The sequence below is a fragment of the Molothrus aeneus genome, chromosome 30 (genome assembly GCF_037042795.1).
Source record: "Molothrus aeneus isolate 106 chromosome 30, BPBGC_Maene_1.0, whole genome shotgun sequence".
NCBI classification, from domain to species: domain Eukaryota; kingdom Metazoa; phylum Chordata; class Aves; order Passeriformes; family Icteridae; genus Molothrus; species Molothrus aeneus.
In genome coordinates this window covers 2,666,442-2,680,848 of record NC_089675.1, presented here as the reverse complement: position 1 = coordinate 2,680,848, position 14,407 = coordinate 2,666,442, and the positions used below count along the sequence as shown (strand labels likewise).

At 58.8% G+C, this 14,407-nt stretch overlaps 1 protein-coding gene across 1 annotated transcript in view; it reads left to right on the top strand.

Annotated features, from left to right (window-relative positions):
- The first annotated feature begins 6,844 nt into the window (after positions 1 to 6,844).
- The window catches only part of SLC11A2 (solute carrier family 11 member 2), a 50,756-nt gene continuing 43,193 nt past the window's right edge, over positions 6,845 to 14,407 (top strand). Inside the window, exon 1 of the mRNA XM_066567548.1 lies at positions 6,845 to 6,923. The gene's annotated coding sequence lies outside the window, so the exon portion shown is untranslated. The remainder of the gene's footprint in view (positions 6,924 to 14,407) is intronic.

The following is a 14,407-nucleotide window of genomic DNA, read 5'->3' as shown; positions in this document are numbered from 1 at the left end:
TCCAGGGTCACCTGGGACCCCCAAAATCACCTTGGGGGGGGAGGTGAGGCCTGGAGAGGGCTCAGCCCAACAGCAGAGCAGCCCCTCCCCCACCTCTGGGGACATCTGACCCCCCCAGGTGTCACCTCCCCATCATCATCATCATCATCACCAGCAGCATCTCGAGGAGCCCCCAGCACAAGCCCAGTGCCCCCCATGAGGTCCCCAAGGCCACCCACAGGTGCCAAGGCCACTCTGAGCACCTCCAGTGCCCCCCCACGGTACAGCAGAGGGGAGACCCCACCTGCCAGAACCCCCCAAATGTAATGGGGGGCCCTACACAGCCCCTACAGGCCCCCAGTGCAGGGGGAGCTGTAAGGAGCCCCCACACTCTCTATAGGAGCCCATCCAGGCACCCCCAGATGTTTCCAGCAGGGGCAGCCCCGTATTTCATCCAGCCCCCCCATTTCCCATGGACCCATGGTTACAAGGACCCCCCCTCACCCTCTGCACCCCCCCATACCCTCGACAGCCTCCCTTCTCCTACAGGCTCTTGTGTAAGGCCCCCCCCATATCCCCTATAGCCCTCCCACATCCCCTACAAGCCCCCCCAGCCCTCACAGCCCACCCAGCTCCTCACAGCCCGCCCAGCCCTTGGAACCCCCCAATCCCTCACAGCCCCCCCAGCCCTTGGAACCCCCCAATCCCGTAGAGCCCTCACAGCCCTTGGAACCCCCCAATCCCTCACAGCCCCCCCAGCCTTTGGAACCCCCCAATCCCGTAGAGCCCTCACAGCCCTTGGAACCCCCCAATCCCTCACAGCACCCCCAGCCCTTGGAACCCCCAATTCCTCACAGCCCCCCCAGCCCTTGGAACCCCCTAATCCCGTAGAGCCCTCACAGCCCACCCAATCCTTCACAGCCGCCCCAGCTCTTGGAACCCCAATCCTGTAGAGCCCCCCCCAGCCCTTGGAACCCCCAATCCCTCACAGCCCACCCAATCCTTCACAGCCCCCCCCATCCCCTGGAACCCCAAATCCCTCACAGCCCCCCCCATCCCTCAAAGACACCCCCCCCCCATCCCTTGGAACCCCCCTTCCCTCACAGACCTCCTCATCCCTTGGAACCCCAAATTCCTCACAGCCCCCCAGTCCCTACAGCCCCTCCATCCCTCACAGACCCCCCCCCCCTCCATTCCTTGGAACCCCAAATCCCTCACAGCCCCCCATCCTTCACAGTCCCCCATCCCTTGGACCCTCCAATCCTTCATAGCTCCCCATCCCTCACATCCCCCCCGATCCCTTTCAGTCCCCCCCATTCCCTGGAAGCCCCCTCCCCTCACTGCCCCCCCCCCCCCATCCCTCACAGCCCTCCCCGCCCCCCGCAGGCGGGGCCGCCCCTCCAGCCCCCGGGGCCTGCCGCTGCCGCCTTTCCCCGCACTCACCGGTGCCCGGGGGGGGTTTTGGGGCCGCCTGGGGTGGGGGGGGCGCTGGCGGGGGGGGCCCCGGGGCCGCTCCCGGGGGGGTCCGGGGCCGCTCCCGCCCCGCCGCGCGCGCCGACAACAATGGGGCCGCGACCGCTGCGCCGCCGCTTTTATACCGCCCCGCGTCACGTGAGCCCCGCGCCGCCGCTGCGCCGCCGCGAGGCACCATGGGAAACCGAGTCCCCTGGGGACTCCCCGCAGGGCCGTGCTGGCGCGGGGTGTGATGGGAAATGGAGTCCGGAAGTGCGGAAGATGGAGGGCTGAGGGAGGTCGTGGGCTCAGGCACGGTTTGGGGTGAAAAGGACCTCAAAGATCGTCCCGTGCCACCCCTGCCGTGGCGGGGACACCTCTCTCTGCCCCAGGGTGCTCCAAACCCTGTCCAGGCTGGCCTCGGGCACTGCCAGGGACGGGGCAGCCGCAGCTTCCAGGGAAATCCATCCCAGGGCCTGCCCACCCTCACAGCCGGGAATCCCTGCCCAATGCCAAAAACCAAATCACTTGGGTTTAAAATTTTAAACGTTTAATGGTAATAAAATGGTTATAAAAATAGTATTAAAATTAGGGTAATAAAACTATGGACAACTTGGATTCATACAATATAAGACAATAGAAACAAAGAGTTACGGACGGTCGGGGTACCTCTTTCTGGGCAAAATAAGCCCAAAAAAAGGACCCACGTTAACAGAGGATTAACCCTTAAACAACAGCCTGTTGCATATTCATACACCTCATACATTATGCATAAATTCAGGATTTTGTCTGGTCAGTGTCAGCTTCTTCCCCTGAATCTTAGTGGCATCATCCTCTCTGAGTGAGGCAGGAAGAAGTTCATTTCTTCTGATAATGGAGCAATAAATTCTCTTTCTCTGAAGGATTCAGGTGTCCTGTGGCTGCTATCTCGGTGGGAGTACCTCATTCCTCTCTTTAAAAAAATATCCCACATACACAGTTTCTATTTTAACATTATGTTATAACCTACGACTATATTTAACACACTACTTAAGAGAATTAATACAGCATCACTTTCTAACATGACACATATAACATTCATTTTAATATTTGTGAAAAGCCAAGCATAAAATACACATTTTTCACAGAACCTTTCCCAACAGGAAAATTTTGCCAATTTTGGTTTAGGGTAAACTTTGGAGAGAATTTTTAAAGGAGTTTTCTTAGGAAAGTAGATTTAATTGGCTTTTTTTTTTAACTGGTTTGGGAGAAAATATTTTCTTGGAGAAAAGTGGAAAACACTTATTTATTAAACAATAAAACCCCTATAATATAATAAACAATAATCCAAATACAAATATTAAAAAACCCTAACAAATTAACTACATCACACTACTCCAAATACACTAAAACAAACACCAATATATTAATTATTGTAATAAATGCTATAATAATATTTATAAATATATATTAAAATCTATTATATTAATATCAATAATATTTATAATTATATTATATCAATATAATTAATATTTATAATTATATATTTCTAAATAATTATAATTATAAACCCTATAATAAAAACCACCACAAAATAATTAAAAACCTACCCTATACTTCATACTGCAACCCATAACACCATCCTAAACCTTAAAAAACAAATCCTATAAAAACATAATACCCCCAAAAAATTAAATCAAACAACAAAACTCATTTCAAAACCAACCTTATCAACACCTAAACTAAAAACCACAACTTTAAATAAATATACCGTCTCCCCTACCATACACCAATTACAAACAAAATTTAAAAATACAACAAACTATTAAAAACCCAGTTAAAAACATGAAGTAAAAAATCTTTCCGAAATTAAAAACAGCATTTAACACACAGCTGCCGCTGCTCCCGTGCTGGCCCCGGGATCCCCCCGTTCTCCCGGTTCTCCCGGTTCTCCCGGTTCCCGGTACCGGGCAGGACCTTCCAGCCGTGCCCCATGTGGGTCATGTTTATTTTCCTCCTTCCAGGAGCCAAAACAAACCAAACCCTGCCCAAAGATTTTCGGGAAAGCCCCGCAGGAATTCCCGCAGCTGCTCAGGAATTCCCTGCCCAGGTGCCACCCGCAGGTGCCACCCTGGGGACCCTCGGGGCCGCTCTCGGTGCCCCGGGACGTGGCCCGGCTCAGGCAGCCCCGTGCCCGCCTCACCTGTGCCCAGGTGTTGCTGACTCAGCGGTTCCGTTATCGCACCCCGTTATTTATCACGGCCCGGGACGGTCCGGCCCGCACGTCCCGGGGCTGCCCGAGCAGAGTCCGGCCCGGATCAGCGGAGCCGCCGGCCCGGCCCGTGAGCGGCATCAAAGCGGCTCCGTGGCTTCATCAAAGCGTCTTAATGAGCACTTAATTAATGATCGGGAGCCTTTGAGGCGCCTCGCAGCTTCCTCGGGAACTCTGCTCGGGGCAGGGAGGGGACAGCGCTTAAATAGGGAGGGGACAGTGCTGGGGACAGAACCCGGGACAGAGCCGGGACAGAGCCAGGACAGAGCCGGGACAGTGCCGGGACAGAGCCGGGACAGAGCCGGGACAGTGCCGGGACAGTACCGGGACAGTGCCGGGACAGAGCCGGGACAGTCTTGGGGACAGTACCGGGACAGAGCCGGGACAGAGCCGGGACAGTGCCGGGACAGTACCGGGACAGCACCGGGACAGTGCCGGGACAGTACCGGGACAGAGCCGGGACAGTGCTGAGACAGAGCCGGGACAGTCTTGGGGACAGTACCGGGACAGAGCCGGGACAGAGCCGGGACAGTCTTGGGGACAGTGCTGGGACAGAGCCGGGACAGTACCGGGACAGAGCCGGGACAGAGCCGGGACAGTACCGGGACAGAGCCAGGACAGTACCGGGACAGAGCCGGGACAGTACCGGGACAGAGCCGGGACAGTGCCGGGACAGAGCCGGGACAGTCTTGGGGACAGTACGGACAGTGCCGGGACAGAGCCGGGACAGAGCCGGGACAGTGCCGGGACAGAGCCGGGACAGAGCCGGGACAGAGCCGGGACAGTCTTGGGGACAGTACCGGGACAGAGCCGGGACAGAGCCGGGACAGTGCCGGGACAGTACCGGGACAGCACCGGGACAGTGCCGGGACAGTACCGGGACAGAGCCGGGACAGTGCCGGGACAGTGCCGGGACAGTACCGGGACAGCACCGGGACAGCACCGGGACAGAGCCGGGACAGAGCCGGGACAGAGCTGGGACAGTCTTGGGGACAGTGCCGGGACAGAGCCGGGACAGAGCCGGGACAGAGCTGGGACACTGCCCAGGATCCGGAGGCGGCAGCGGGAGCGATGCCCGGCAAACCCAGCCCTGCCTGCGAGCTGGGTGAGTACCGAGCCCAGGGCTGGCATCCCGGGACAGCCGGGAACTGGGGATTTTGGGGCACTTTGGGGCAGATTCCCTGCCCAAACCAGCCGGGACTTGGGCACTTTGGGGCAGTTTGGGGACAGTTTGGGCAGTTTGGAGCAGATTCCCAGCCCAAACCCATCGGGATTTGGGGATTTTAGGGCAGTTTGGGGCATTTTGGAGCAGTTTGGGGTAGTTGGGGGCAGATTCCCAGTCCAGAGCAGCTGGGATTTTGGGATTTTGGGGCAGTTTGCCAGCGCAAACCCGCCAGGATTTGGGGATTTTGGGCAGTTTGGGGCAGAATCCCAGCCTGGAGCAGCCGAGATTGAGGCAGTTTGGGCAATTTCCCAGCCCAAACCAGCCAGGATTTGGGCATTTTGGGGCACTTTGGAGCAGTTGGGGCAGTTTGGGGCATTTTCCCAGCCCAAACCATCTGGGATTTGGGCATTTGGGGCAGTTTGGGGCAGATTCCCAGCCCAGAGCAGCGGGGATTTGGGGATTTTGGGCACTTTGGGGCAGTTTGTGGCATTTTCCCTGCCCAAACCACCTGGAATTTGGGGATTTTGTGCAGTTTCCCAGCCCAAACCAGCCAGGATTTAGGCACTTTGGGGATTTGGGGCATTTTCCCAGCCCAAACCACCTGGAATTTGGGGATTTTGTGTCGTTTCCCAGCTCCTGTGGGGTCAATCCCACCTGGTTCCAGGTGAGGAGTGAGGCCTCCAGTTGGGTTATTCCTATTTTCAGGAATATTTTTTGGGTTCTTCCTGACTGTCAGGTCAGGGCTGGGGCTGGTGGAGTCTCCCACCTCCTGGATTTCTCATTTTTCCAGGATTTGGACATTTAGCAGCACCATTAATAATGCCAGGCTGCTCCTGCCCATTGCTGCTCCTGCACAGACACCCCAAAATCGCACCCTGGGCATCCCAAAATCGCACCCTGGGCATCCCTGGAGTGCTGTCCAAGCACTCCTGGCAGCCTCGGGGCTGTGCCCGTTCCCTGGGCAGCCTGGGCAGTGCCCAGCACCCTCTGGGGGCAGAACCTTTCCCTGTACCCATCCTAAACCTCTCCTGGGTATGGGGAGGGTCTGGGGACCCTCCTGGGGCCTCACGGGGGCTCAAACCCCCCCTTTAGGGGCTCAGGGGCTGCACGGGGGTCCATGGTCCCTGTACTGGGGGACTTGGTGCCCCAAACTGGGACCTGGGGGCCCCAAACTGGGACTGGGGTTCTGTCTGCCATCCTGAGACCCCAAACTGGGACCTGGGGACCCCAAACTGGGACTGGAAGCCCTGGCTGCCATCCTAGGGCCCCAAACTGGGACCTGGGACCCCAAAGTGGGACCTGGAGCCCCAAACTGGGACTGGGGCTCTGGCTGCTATCCTGGGGCCCCAAACTGGGACCTGGGACCCCAAACTGGGACCTGGGACCCTGTTTGTCATCCTGGTGCCCCAAACTGGGACCGGGGACCCCACACTGGGACTGGGAGCCCTGGCTGCCATCCTAGGGCCCCAAACTGGGACCTGGGACCCCAAAGTGGGACCTGGAGCCCCAAACTGGGACTGGGGCTCTGGCTGCTATCCTGCCCCCCAAACTGGGATCTCAGACCCCAAACTGGGACCTGGGGGACCCAAACTGGGACCTGGAACCCCAAACTGGGACTGGGGCTCTGTCTGCCATCCTGGGGCCCCAAACTGGGACCTGGGGGCCCCAAACTGGGACCTGAGACCCCAAAGTGGAACTGGAAGCCCTGGCTGCCATCCTGGGACCCCAAAGTGGGACCTGGAGCCCCAAACTGGGACTGGGGCTCTGGCTGCTATCCTGCCCCCCAAACTGGGATCTCAGACCCCAAACTGGGACCTGGGGGACCCAAACTGGGACCTGGAACCCCAAACTGGGACTGGGGCTCTGTCTGCCATCCTGGGGCCCCAAACTGGGACCTGGGGGCCCCAAACTGGGACCTGAGACCCCAAAGTGGAACCCCAGCCCCGCACCCACGTTCGGGCTCAGGCCCCACCCCGAGGTCCCGGTGCCGCCCCGTGACGCGCTCGGTGCGCCGGGACGCGGCTCGGGCCGGGCATGTGGCGGCGGCGGCGGCGGGGCCGGGGGCGGCCGGGGCCGGTGAGCGATGGGGGGGAACCCTCGGCGGGCGGTACCGGGGGGCTCCGGCCCCGGGAGTCCCGGGGGGCTCCGGCCCTGCGGGTCCCGGGGGCTTTGCGGGGGTCTCCGGTGCCCGGGGGTGCCCTGGATGTGCTGAGGGACCCCCGGGTGGGGGTCGGGACGGGGTCACGGAGCCGCCGCCCGTCGCCCCCCGGCACCGCCCGCGGGGCTTCGGGGTCCCCCGGTGACCTTGGGGTGTCCCGGGGTCCCCGCCGGGGGTGGCGGCACCGGCTCCGCCGGGGTTCGGGGCTCCCACAGGCTCGTCCCTCCCTCGGGACGGGAGTGCCGGGGCTCCAAGTGCCCGAGATGGGGTCCCCGTGTCCCCGGTGCCGGCTCCGGTTCGGTGCCGGTGCCAGCTCCGGTTCGGTGCCGGTGCGGAGGATGGGCCCGGCCGGTGCCGCAGGCCCGGTGTCCCCAGGCTCGGCAATGTCGCTGTCACCGCGCAGGGCTCCGGGCTCCCGCCTGGCCCCGAGCAAGGTCCACGGGCGGGCTCAGGGCGGGCTCCGGTCCCCGCGCGGTGCCGGTAACGGGAGCGGTGGCGATAACGGCGCCGGGGCTTTGTGGGTTTGGCTCAGCCCGGGCGATGGAAACGCTCAGGTGTGCGTCAGCTGCCCCGTCCCACGCTGGGAGGAACAGGGCTGGACCCTGAATATGGGGCTGATCCTAAATCTGGGGCTGGCTCCTAAATCTGAGGAGTGGATCCTAAATCTGAGAGGTGGCTCCTAAATGTCTGGGGCCTGGCTCCTAAAGCTGGGGACTGACTCCTAAATATGGGGCCTGGATCCTAAATCTGGGGGCTGGCTACTTAATCTGGGGCTGGATCCTAAATTTGAGGGCTGGCTGCTAAATCTGGGGCCTGGATCCTAAGTCTAGGGACCGGCTCCTGAATTTGGGGCTGGCTCCTGAATTTGAGGGCTCCTAAATCTGGAGCTGGCTGCTGAATCTGGGGGCTCCTAAATCTGGGGGCCGGCTCCTAAATATTTGGGGGCTGGCTCTTAAATATCTGGGGGCTGAGCAGGGCGGGAGGAGAGCTGCTCCTCCCTGCAGGTGCTGTTGGTTTCGGGGTGTGGAGTAACCGGGTCACCCTCGTGGTGAGAGGAGGGCACCAGGGCACCCCGGGGTCAGCAGGGCAGATCCCAGCCCGGTGCCCTGCTGTGCCCAGGGCAGGCTCAGTGTCCATGCCCTGCTATGCCCAGGGCAGGCTCAGTGTCCATGCCCTGCTGTGCCCAGGGCAGGCTCAGTGCCCATGCCCTGCTATGCCCAGGGCAGGCTCAGTGTCCATGCCCTGCTGTGCCCAGGACAGGCTCAGTGCCCATGCCCTGCTGTGCCCAGGGCAGATGCCAGCCCCGGAGCGTGGGATGCGGGCAGGGCCGGGCAGGGCCCGAGCTGGTCCAGCCTGCCCAGGGTGGGCAGGGGCCATGTCCAGGTGAGCCAGGAGCAGAGCCCAGGTCAGCCCTGCCTTCATCTGATCCTGTCCTGGGCAGGAGTGGGGCAGGGAGGGAGCCCACAGGGGTGATCCTGCAGGGATGGATCCCAAAGAGATGGATCCTGCAGGGATGGGATCCCAAAGAGGTGAATTCTGCAGGGATGGAGCCCATAGGGATGGGATCCCATAGGGATGATCCCTGCAGGGATGGGGTCCCAAAGAGATGGATCCTGCAGGGATGGGATCCCAAAGAGATGGATTCTGCAGGGATGGAGCCCATAGGGATGGGATCCCATAGGGATGATCCCTGCAGGGATAGGATCCCAAAGAGATGGGGTCCTACAGGGATGGGATCCCTCAGGGATGGATTCTGCAAGGATGGGTCCCACAGGGATGGGATCCCTGCAGGGATGGGATCCTACAGGGATGGGATCCTGCAAGGATGGATCCTACAGGGATGGGATCCTGCAAGGATGGGTCCTACAGGGATGGCTCCTGAATCTGGGGGCTGAGCAGGGCGGGAGGAGAGCTGCTCCTCCCTGCAGGTGCTGTTGGTTTCGGGGTGTGGAGTAACCGGGTCACCCTCGTGGTGAGAGGAGGGGTGGATCTTGCATGGATGATCCCACAGGGATTGGATCCTATGGGGGTGATCCCACAGAGATGGAGCACATAAGGATGGGATCCCACAGAGATGGATCCCACAGGGCTAATTCCACAGGGATGGGATCCTATAGGGATGGATCCCATAGGGATGATCCCACAGAGATGGATCCTGCAGGGATGAGATCCCACAGGGATGGAATCCCACAGGGATGGGATACTATAGGTCTGGATCCCATAGAGATGATCCCACAGGAATGATCCCACAGGGATGGAGTCCCACAGGGATGGGATCCCACAGGGATGGGATCCTATAGGGATAGATCCCATAGGGATGATACCACAGAGATGGATCCTGCAGGGATGGGATCCTATAGGTGTGGATCCCATAGAGATGATCCCACAGGGATGGAATATCCCACAGGAATGGAATATCCCACAGGGGTAATCCCACAGGAATGGTCCCAAGGGCTGATCCCCCCGTGCTGTCCCCAGGGTGACCCCACAGCTCTGTGCACAGGACGAGCTTTCCCAGGTGCTTGACCCAGCAGGGCTGTGTGGGAGGGTCAGCAGCTGGAATTGGGGCAGGAGGGTTGGGAAATCCCTCTGGGATCAGCCAGGCCCAGATTGCAGCAGCAGCTGCCACCGCCCAGCTCACCTGGGCTGGGCTGCCCAGTGCCCACCTGGGCCCTGCCCACGGCTCCCAGCGGGACCTCACCCGAAAGGGCTGGCCCGAGGCTCAGGGAGCAGCTCAGGGCTCCCAGTGCCACCAGTGCCACCAGTGAGGGGCTCCCAGTGCCACCAGTGCCACCAGTGAGGGGCTCCCGGGGGTCCCAGTGCCACCTGTGAGGGGCTCCAGTGCTCCCAGTGCCACCAGTGAGGGGCTCCCAGTGAAGAGCTCTCAGTGCTCCCAGTGCCACCAGTCAGGGGCTCCCAGTGCTCCCAGTATCACCAGTGAGGGGCTCCCAGTGCTCCCAGTGAGGGACTCCCAGTGCCACCAGTCAGGGGCTCCCAGTGCCACCAATGAGGGGCTCTCAGTGCTACCAGTGAGGGGCTCCCAGTGCTCCCAGTGCCACCAGTCAGGGGCTCCCAGTGCCACCAGTCAGGGGCTCCCAGTGCTCCCAGTATCACCAGTGAGGAGCTCCCAGTGCCACCAGTGAGGGGCTCCCAGTGCTCCCAGTGAGGGGCTCCCAGTGAGGAGCTCCCAGTGCTCCCAGTGTCACCAGTGAGGAGCTCCCAGTGCTCCCAGTGAAGGGCTCCCAGTGTCACCAGTATCACCAGTGAGGAGCTCCCAGTGCTCCCAGTGAGGGGCTCCCAGTGTCACCAGTATCACCAGTGAGGGGCTCCCAGCCTGCAGGGTGTCTGTCTGTGCAGAGATCAAACCAAGCTGTCAGCCCCAAACCAGCCCAGGAGGGTCCGTCAGGGTCTGCAGGAACCAGCCCTGCTCAGAGCCCACATCAAAGGGCTGAGCTCAATGGCAGGAACTGCTCCCAGCACGGGGCCAGGCTGGGCAGGAGGAGCAGGAGCAGGAGCAGGATGGGTCCAAGGTCGGGAGGAACAGGAGCAGGATGAGCCCAGGGCTGTGGAAGGAGCAGGATGAGCCCAGGATGAGCCCAGGGCTGTGGAAGGAGCAGGATGAGCCCGGGGTTCTTGAAAGGAGCAGGATGAGCCCAGGATGAGGATGAGCAGGGGCAGGATGAGCCCAGGGGTGTTGGAAGGAGCAGGATGAGCTCAGGTTGAGGAGGAACAGGAACAGGAACAGGAGCAGGATGAGCCCAGGATGAGCCCAGGGGTGTTGGAAGGAGCAGGATGAGCCCTGGGTGAGCAGGAGCAGGATGAGCAGGGGCAGGATGAGCCCTGGACTGTTGGAAGGAGCAGGAGCAGGATGAGCCCAGGACTGTGGAAGGAGCAGGATGAGCTTAGGTTGAGGAGGAGCCAGGAGCAGGATGAGCCCAGGATGAGCCCAGGGCTGTTGAGAGGAACAGCATGAGCCCAGGGTTCTTGAAAGGAGCAGGATGAGCCCAGGATGAGCCCAGAGTTCTTGAAAGGAGCAGCATGAGCCCAGGGTTCTTGAAAGGAGCAGGATGAGCCCAGGATGAGCCCACGGTGAGGAGGAGCAGGAGCAGGATGAGCTCAGGGCTGTTGGAAGGAGCAGGAACGGGATGAGCCCAGGGCTGTAGAGAGGAACAGGATCAGGATGAGCCCAGGGCTGTGGAAGAACTCGTGGCACAGCAGGGTGGGGGCAGAACAAGAAGCCCTTTGTTCACTGCTGGCTGCACACGTGGGGACAGCGGCAGCAGCCATGGAGGGGGCACAGAGACCTCGTGGTGCCCTGCCCAGCCTGGGTGGGCACAGGGACCTCGTGGTGCCCTGCTCAGGGCTGGGTGGGCACAGGGACCTCGTGGTGCCCTGCCCAGCCTGGGTGGGCACAGGGACCTCGTGGTGCCCTGCCCAGCCTGGGTGGGCACAGGGACCTCGTGGTGCCCTGCCCAGGCCTGGGTGGGCACAGGGACCTCGTGGTGCCCTGCCCAGCCTGGGTGGGCACAGGGACCTCGTGGTGCCCTGCTGAGACCTGGGTGGGCACAGGGAGCTCGTGGTGCCCTGCTCAGGGCTGGGTGGGCACAGGGACCTCGTGGTGCCCTGCCCAGCCTGGGTGGGCACAGGGAGCTCGTGGTGCCCTGCTCAGGGCTGGGTGGGCACAGGGACCTCGTGGTGCCCTGCTCAGGGCTGGGTGGGCACAGGGAATGTTCCCCGGGCACCCTGCAGTGCCCACTGCGATGCCAGGCCCAGCCTGGGGGTTGAGCCCAGGGCCAGGGAAGCTGCTGGGTGGGAGTGGGAGAGAGCCCAGGGCTGGATGTGAGCCCAGGTGGGCACTGGCACGGGGGCAGTGCCCACCCCCCTGTGCTGGGCACAGCTGAGGGCAGAGCCCGAATCCTGGGCTCAGCTTTGGGTCCCCAGGGCTGGAGCTTGGCTGAGAGGGCTCAGCTCCCCACAGGTCCCTGACAGGAGGGGACACAGCCAGGTGGGGTCAGGCTCTGCTCCCAGGCTACAGGAGGAGATAAAATTCTCCCAGGGCAGGTTTAGTTTGGATTTTAGGGAGAATTCCCTCATTTCCCTCATGGAAAAGCTGCTCAGGCCAAGGGTGGAGTCTCCACAAGTCCCTGAGAGGAGGGGAAGCAGCCACATGGGGTCAGGCTCTGCTTCCAAGTGACAGGAGGAGACAAAAGGGCACCCAGGGCAGATTTAGCTTGGATTTTATGGAGAATTCCCTGATTTCCCTCATGGAAAAGCTGCTCAGGCCAAGGGTGGAGTCCCCACAAGTCCCTGACAGGAGGGGACACAGCCACATGGGGTCAGGCTCTGCTTCCAAGTGACAGGAGGAGATAAAATTCTCCCAGGGCAGGTTGAGTTTGGATTTTGGGGAGAATTCCTTCATTTCCCTCATGTTAAAGCTGCTCAGGCCAGGGGTGGAGTCCCCACAAGTCCCTGAGAGGAGGGGACACAGCCAGGTGGGGTCAGGCTCTGCTCCCCAGTGACAGGAGGAGACAAAAGGGCACCCAGGGCAGGTTCAGGATGGATTTTAGGGCTGGATTTTAAGGATTCCCTCCTGGCCAGGGCTGCCCGTGCCCGGCTCCTCTGTGGGGGTGAATTGGGGCCGTTCCCTGGGGCGGGGGCAGCCCCCAGCCCGCAGCTGCTGGGGCAGATAAAGGGGCCCCGTCCTGCCCCTCCCAGCCTGGGGGCAGATACTGAGCTGGCTCCACAACGAACATTTCCCCCAAAATCTCCCTCCTGGGTGAAGCTCATCATCCTGGGCTGCAGCTCTGCGCTAAGGTCATTCATTCCTCCTGGATCACCTTTTGGGGAAAAGTTGGCTTTTTGGTAAACTTTTCTGGGTTTTTTTTTTTTTTTTTGTGGTTTCTTTGGTTTTTGTTTTTTTGTTTATTGGGTTTTTTGTGGTTTTTTTTTGTTTTGTTTTTTTTTGTTTGTTTTTTGGGTTTTTTTAAATTTTTTTTTTCTGTTGTTGTTTTGGGGTTTTTTGTTTGTTTTGTTTTTGGGGTTTTTTTGGGGCTTTTTTGGTTTTTTTTTTCTGTTGTTGGTTTTTTTTTTGGTCTTTTTTGTGGTTTTTGTGTGTTGTTTGTTTTTTGAATTTTGGGGGTTTTTTTTTCCGTTTGTTTTTGGGGGTTTTTTTTAATGGAAGCTGTGAGGTTTGCTGCTTAGAAAAGAAGGAAAAATACGAGTGAGTGGTCAGAGCTGGAGTTCACTTTAGCTGAGTACCTGGCTGATGATTTCCTTTTGCATCCTCCCTGAACCAATATATTCCCTTGCTTTATGGAAATCTCCCTTTCAAATCTGACGGGATTTGACAGAGGATTTGGTGCTTTGTTGGTTTATCCTGGGGGTTTGAGCTCCTGGATCTCTCCCAGCCCCATTCCAGGTCCTGCCTCATTCCTGTGTGGCTTTAATTTAAATTTATTTAAATTAAATTTAATTTTTTTTTTTAAATAAAAACCCCGGTGCTGAAGGAGTTAAACCTGCCCTTAACCCACTGCCCAGGGGCTGGGAGGGGTTGGGGGGCCCGGGAGGGTTTGGGGGGGCAGGGAGGGGGTGGGACGTGGTTTGCACACCCGGGGAATTCCCCACTCGTTTCCTGCATGGGTTTCACAATCGGCTCCAGCTGCCCCTGGGCAGAGCAGGGGGAATCCTCTTCCCTTCCCTTCTTTCATTATTTCTTCTCCTTCTTTCATTATTTCTTCCCTTCTTTCTTTCCTTTCTTCTCCTTCTTTCCTTCTTTCTTTTCTTTCTTCTCCTTCTTTCCTTCTTTCTTTTCTTTCTTTTCTTTCTTTCCCTTCATTATTTCCTTTCTTTTCCTTCTTTCATTATTTCTTCCCTTTCTTCCCTTCCTTCCCCTTCACTATTTCCTTTCTTCTCTTCCTTCCCTTCTTTCTTCCCTTCTTTCTCCCCTTTCTTCTCCTTCTTTCCTTCCCTTCATTATTTCCTTTCTTCTCCTTCTTTCATTATTTCTTCCCTTCTTTGTTTCCTTTCTTCTCCTTCTTTCTTTCTTTCCTTTCTTCTCCTTCTTTCCTTCTTTCTTTTCTTTCTTTCCCTTCATTATTTCCTTTCTTTTCCTTCTTTCATTATTTCTTCCCTTTCTTCCCTTCCTTCCCCTTCACTATTTCCTTTCTTCTCTATCTTCCCTTCTTCCTTCCCTTTCTTCTCCTTCTTTTCTTCTTTCTTTCCTCCTTTCCCCCTCTCTCTCTCTCTCTCTCTTTTCCTTTCTTTCCTTCCTGCCTTCCCTCCCAGCCCAAATCCCCTCTCTGCTCCCTGCTGGCCCCTCAGGTCTGGCTCTGGGTCCCTCCCTGGGGTTTCTCAGGCCTGGCAGAGCCTGGGAACTGAATCTGCCTCTGCCCCCTCCCTCCTG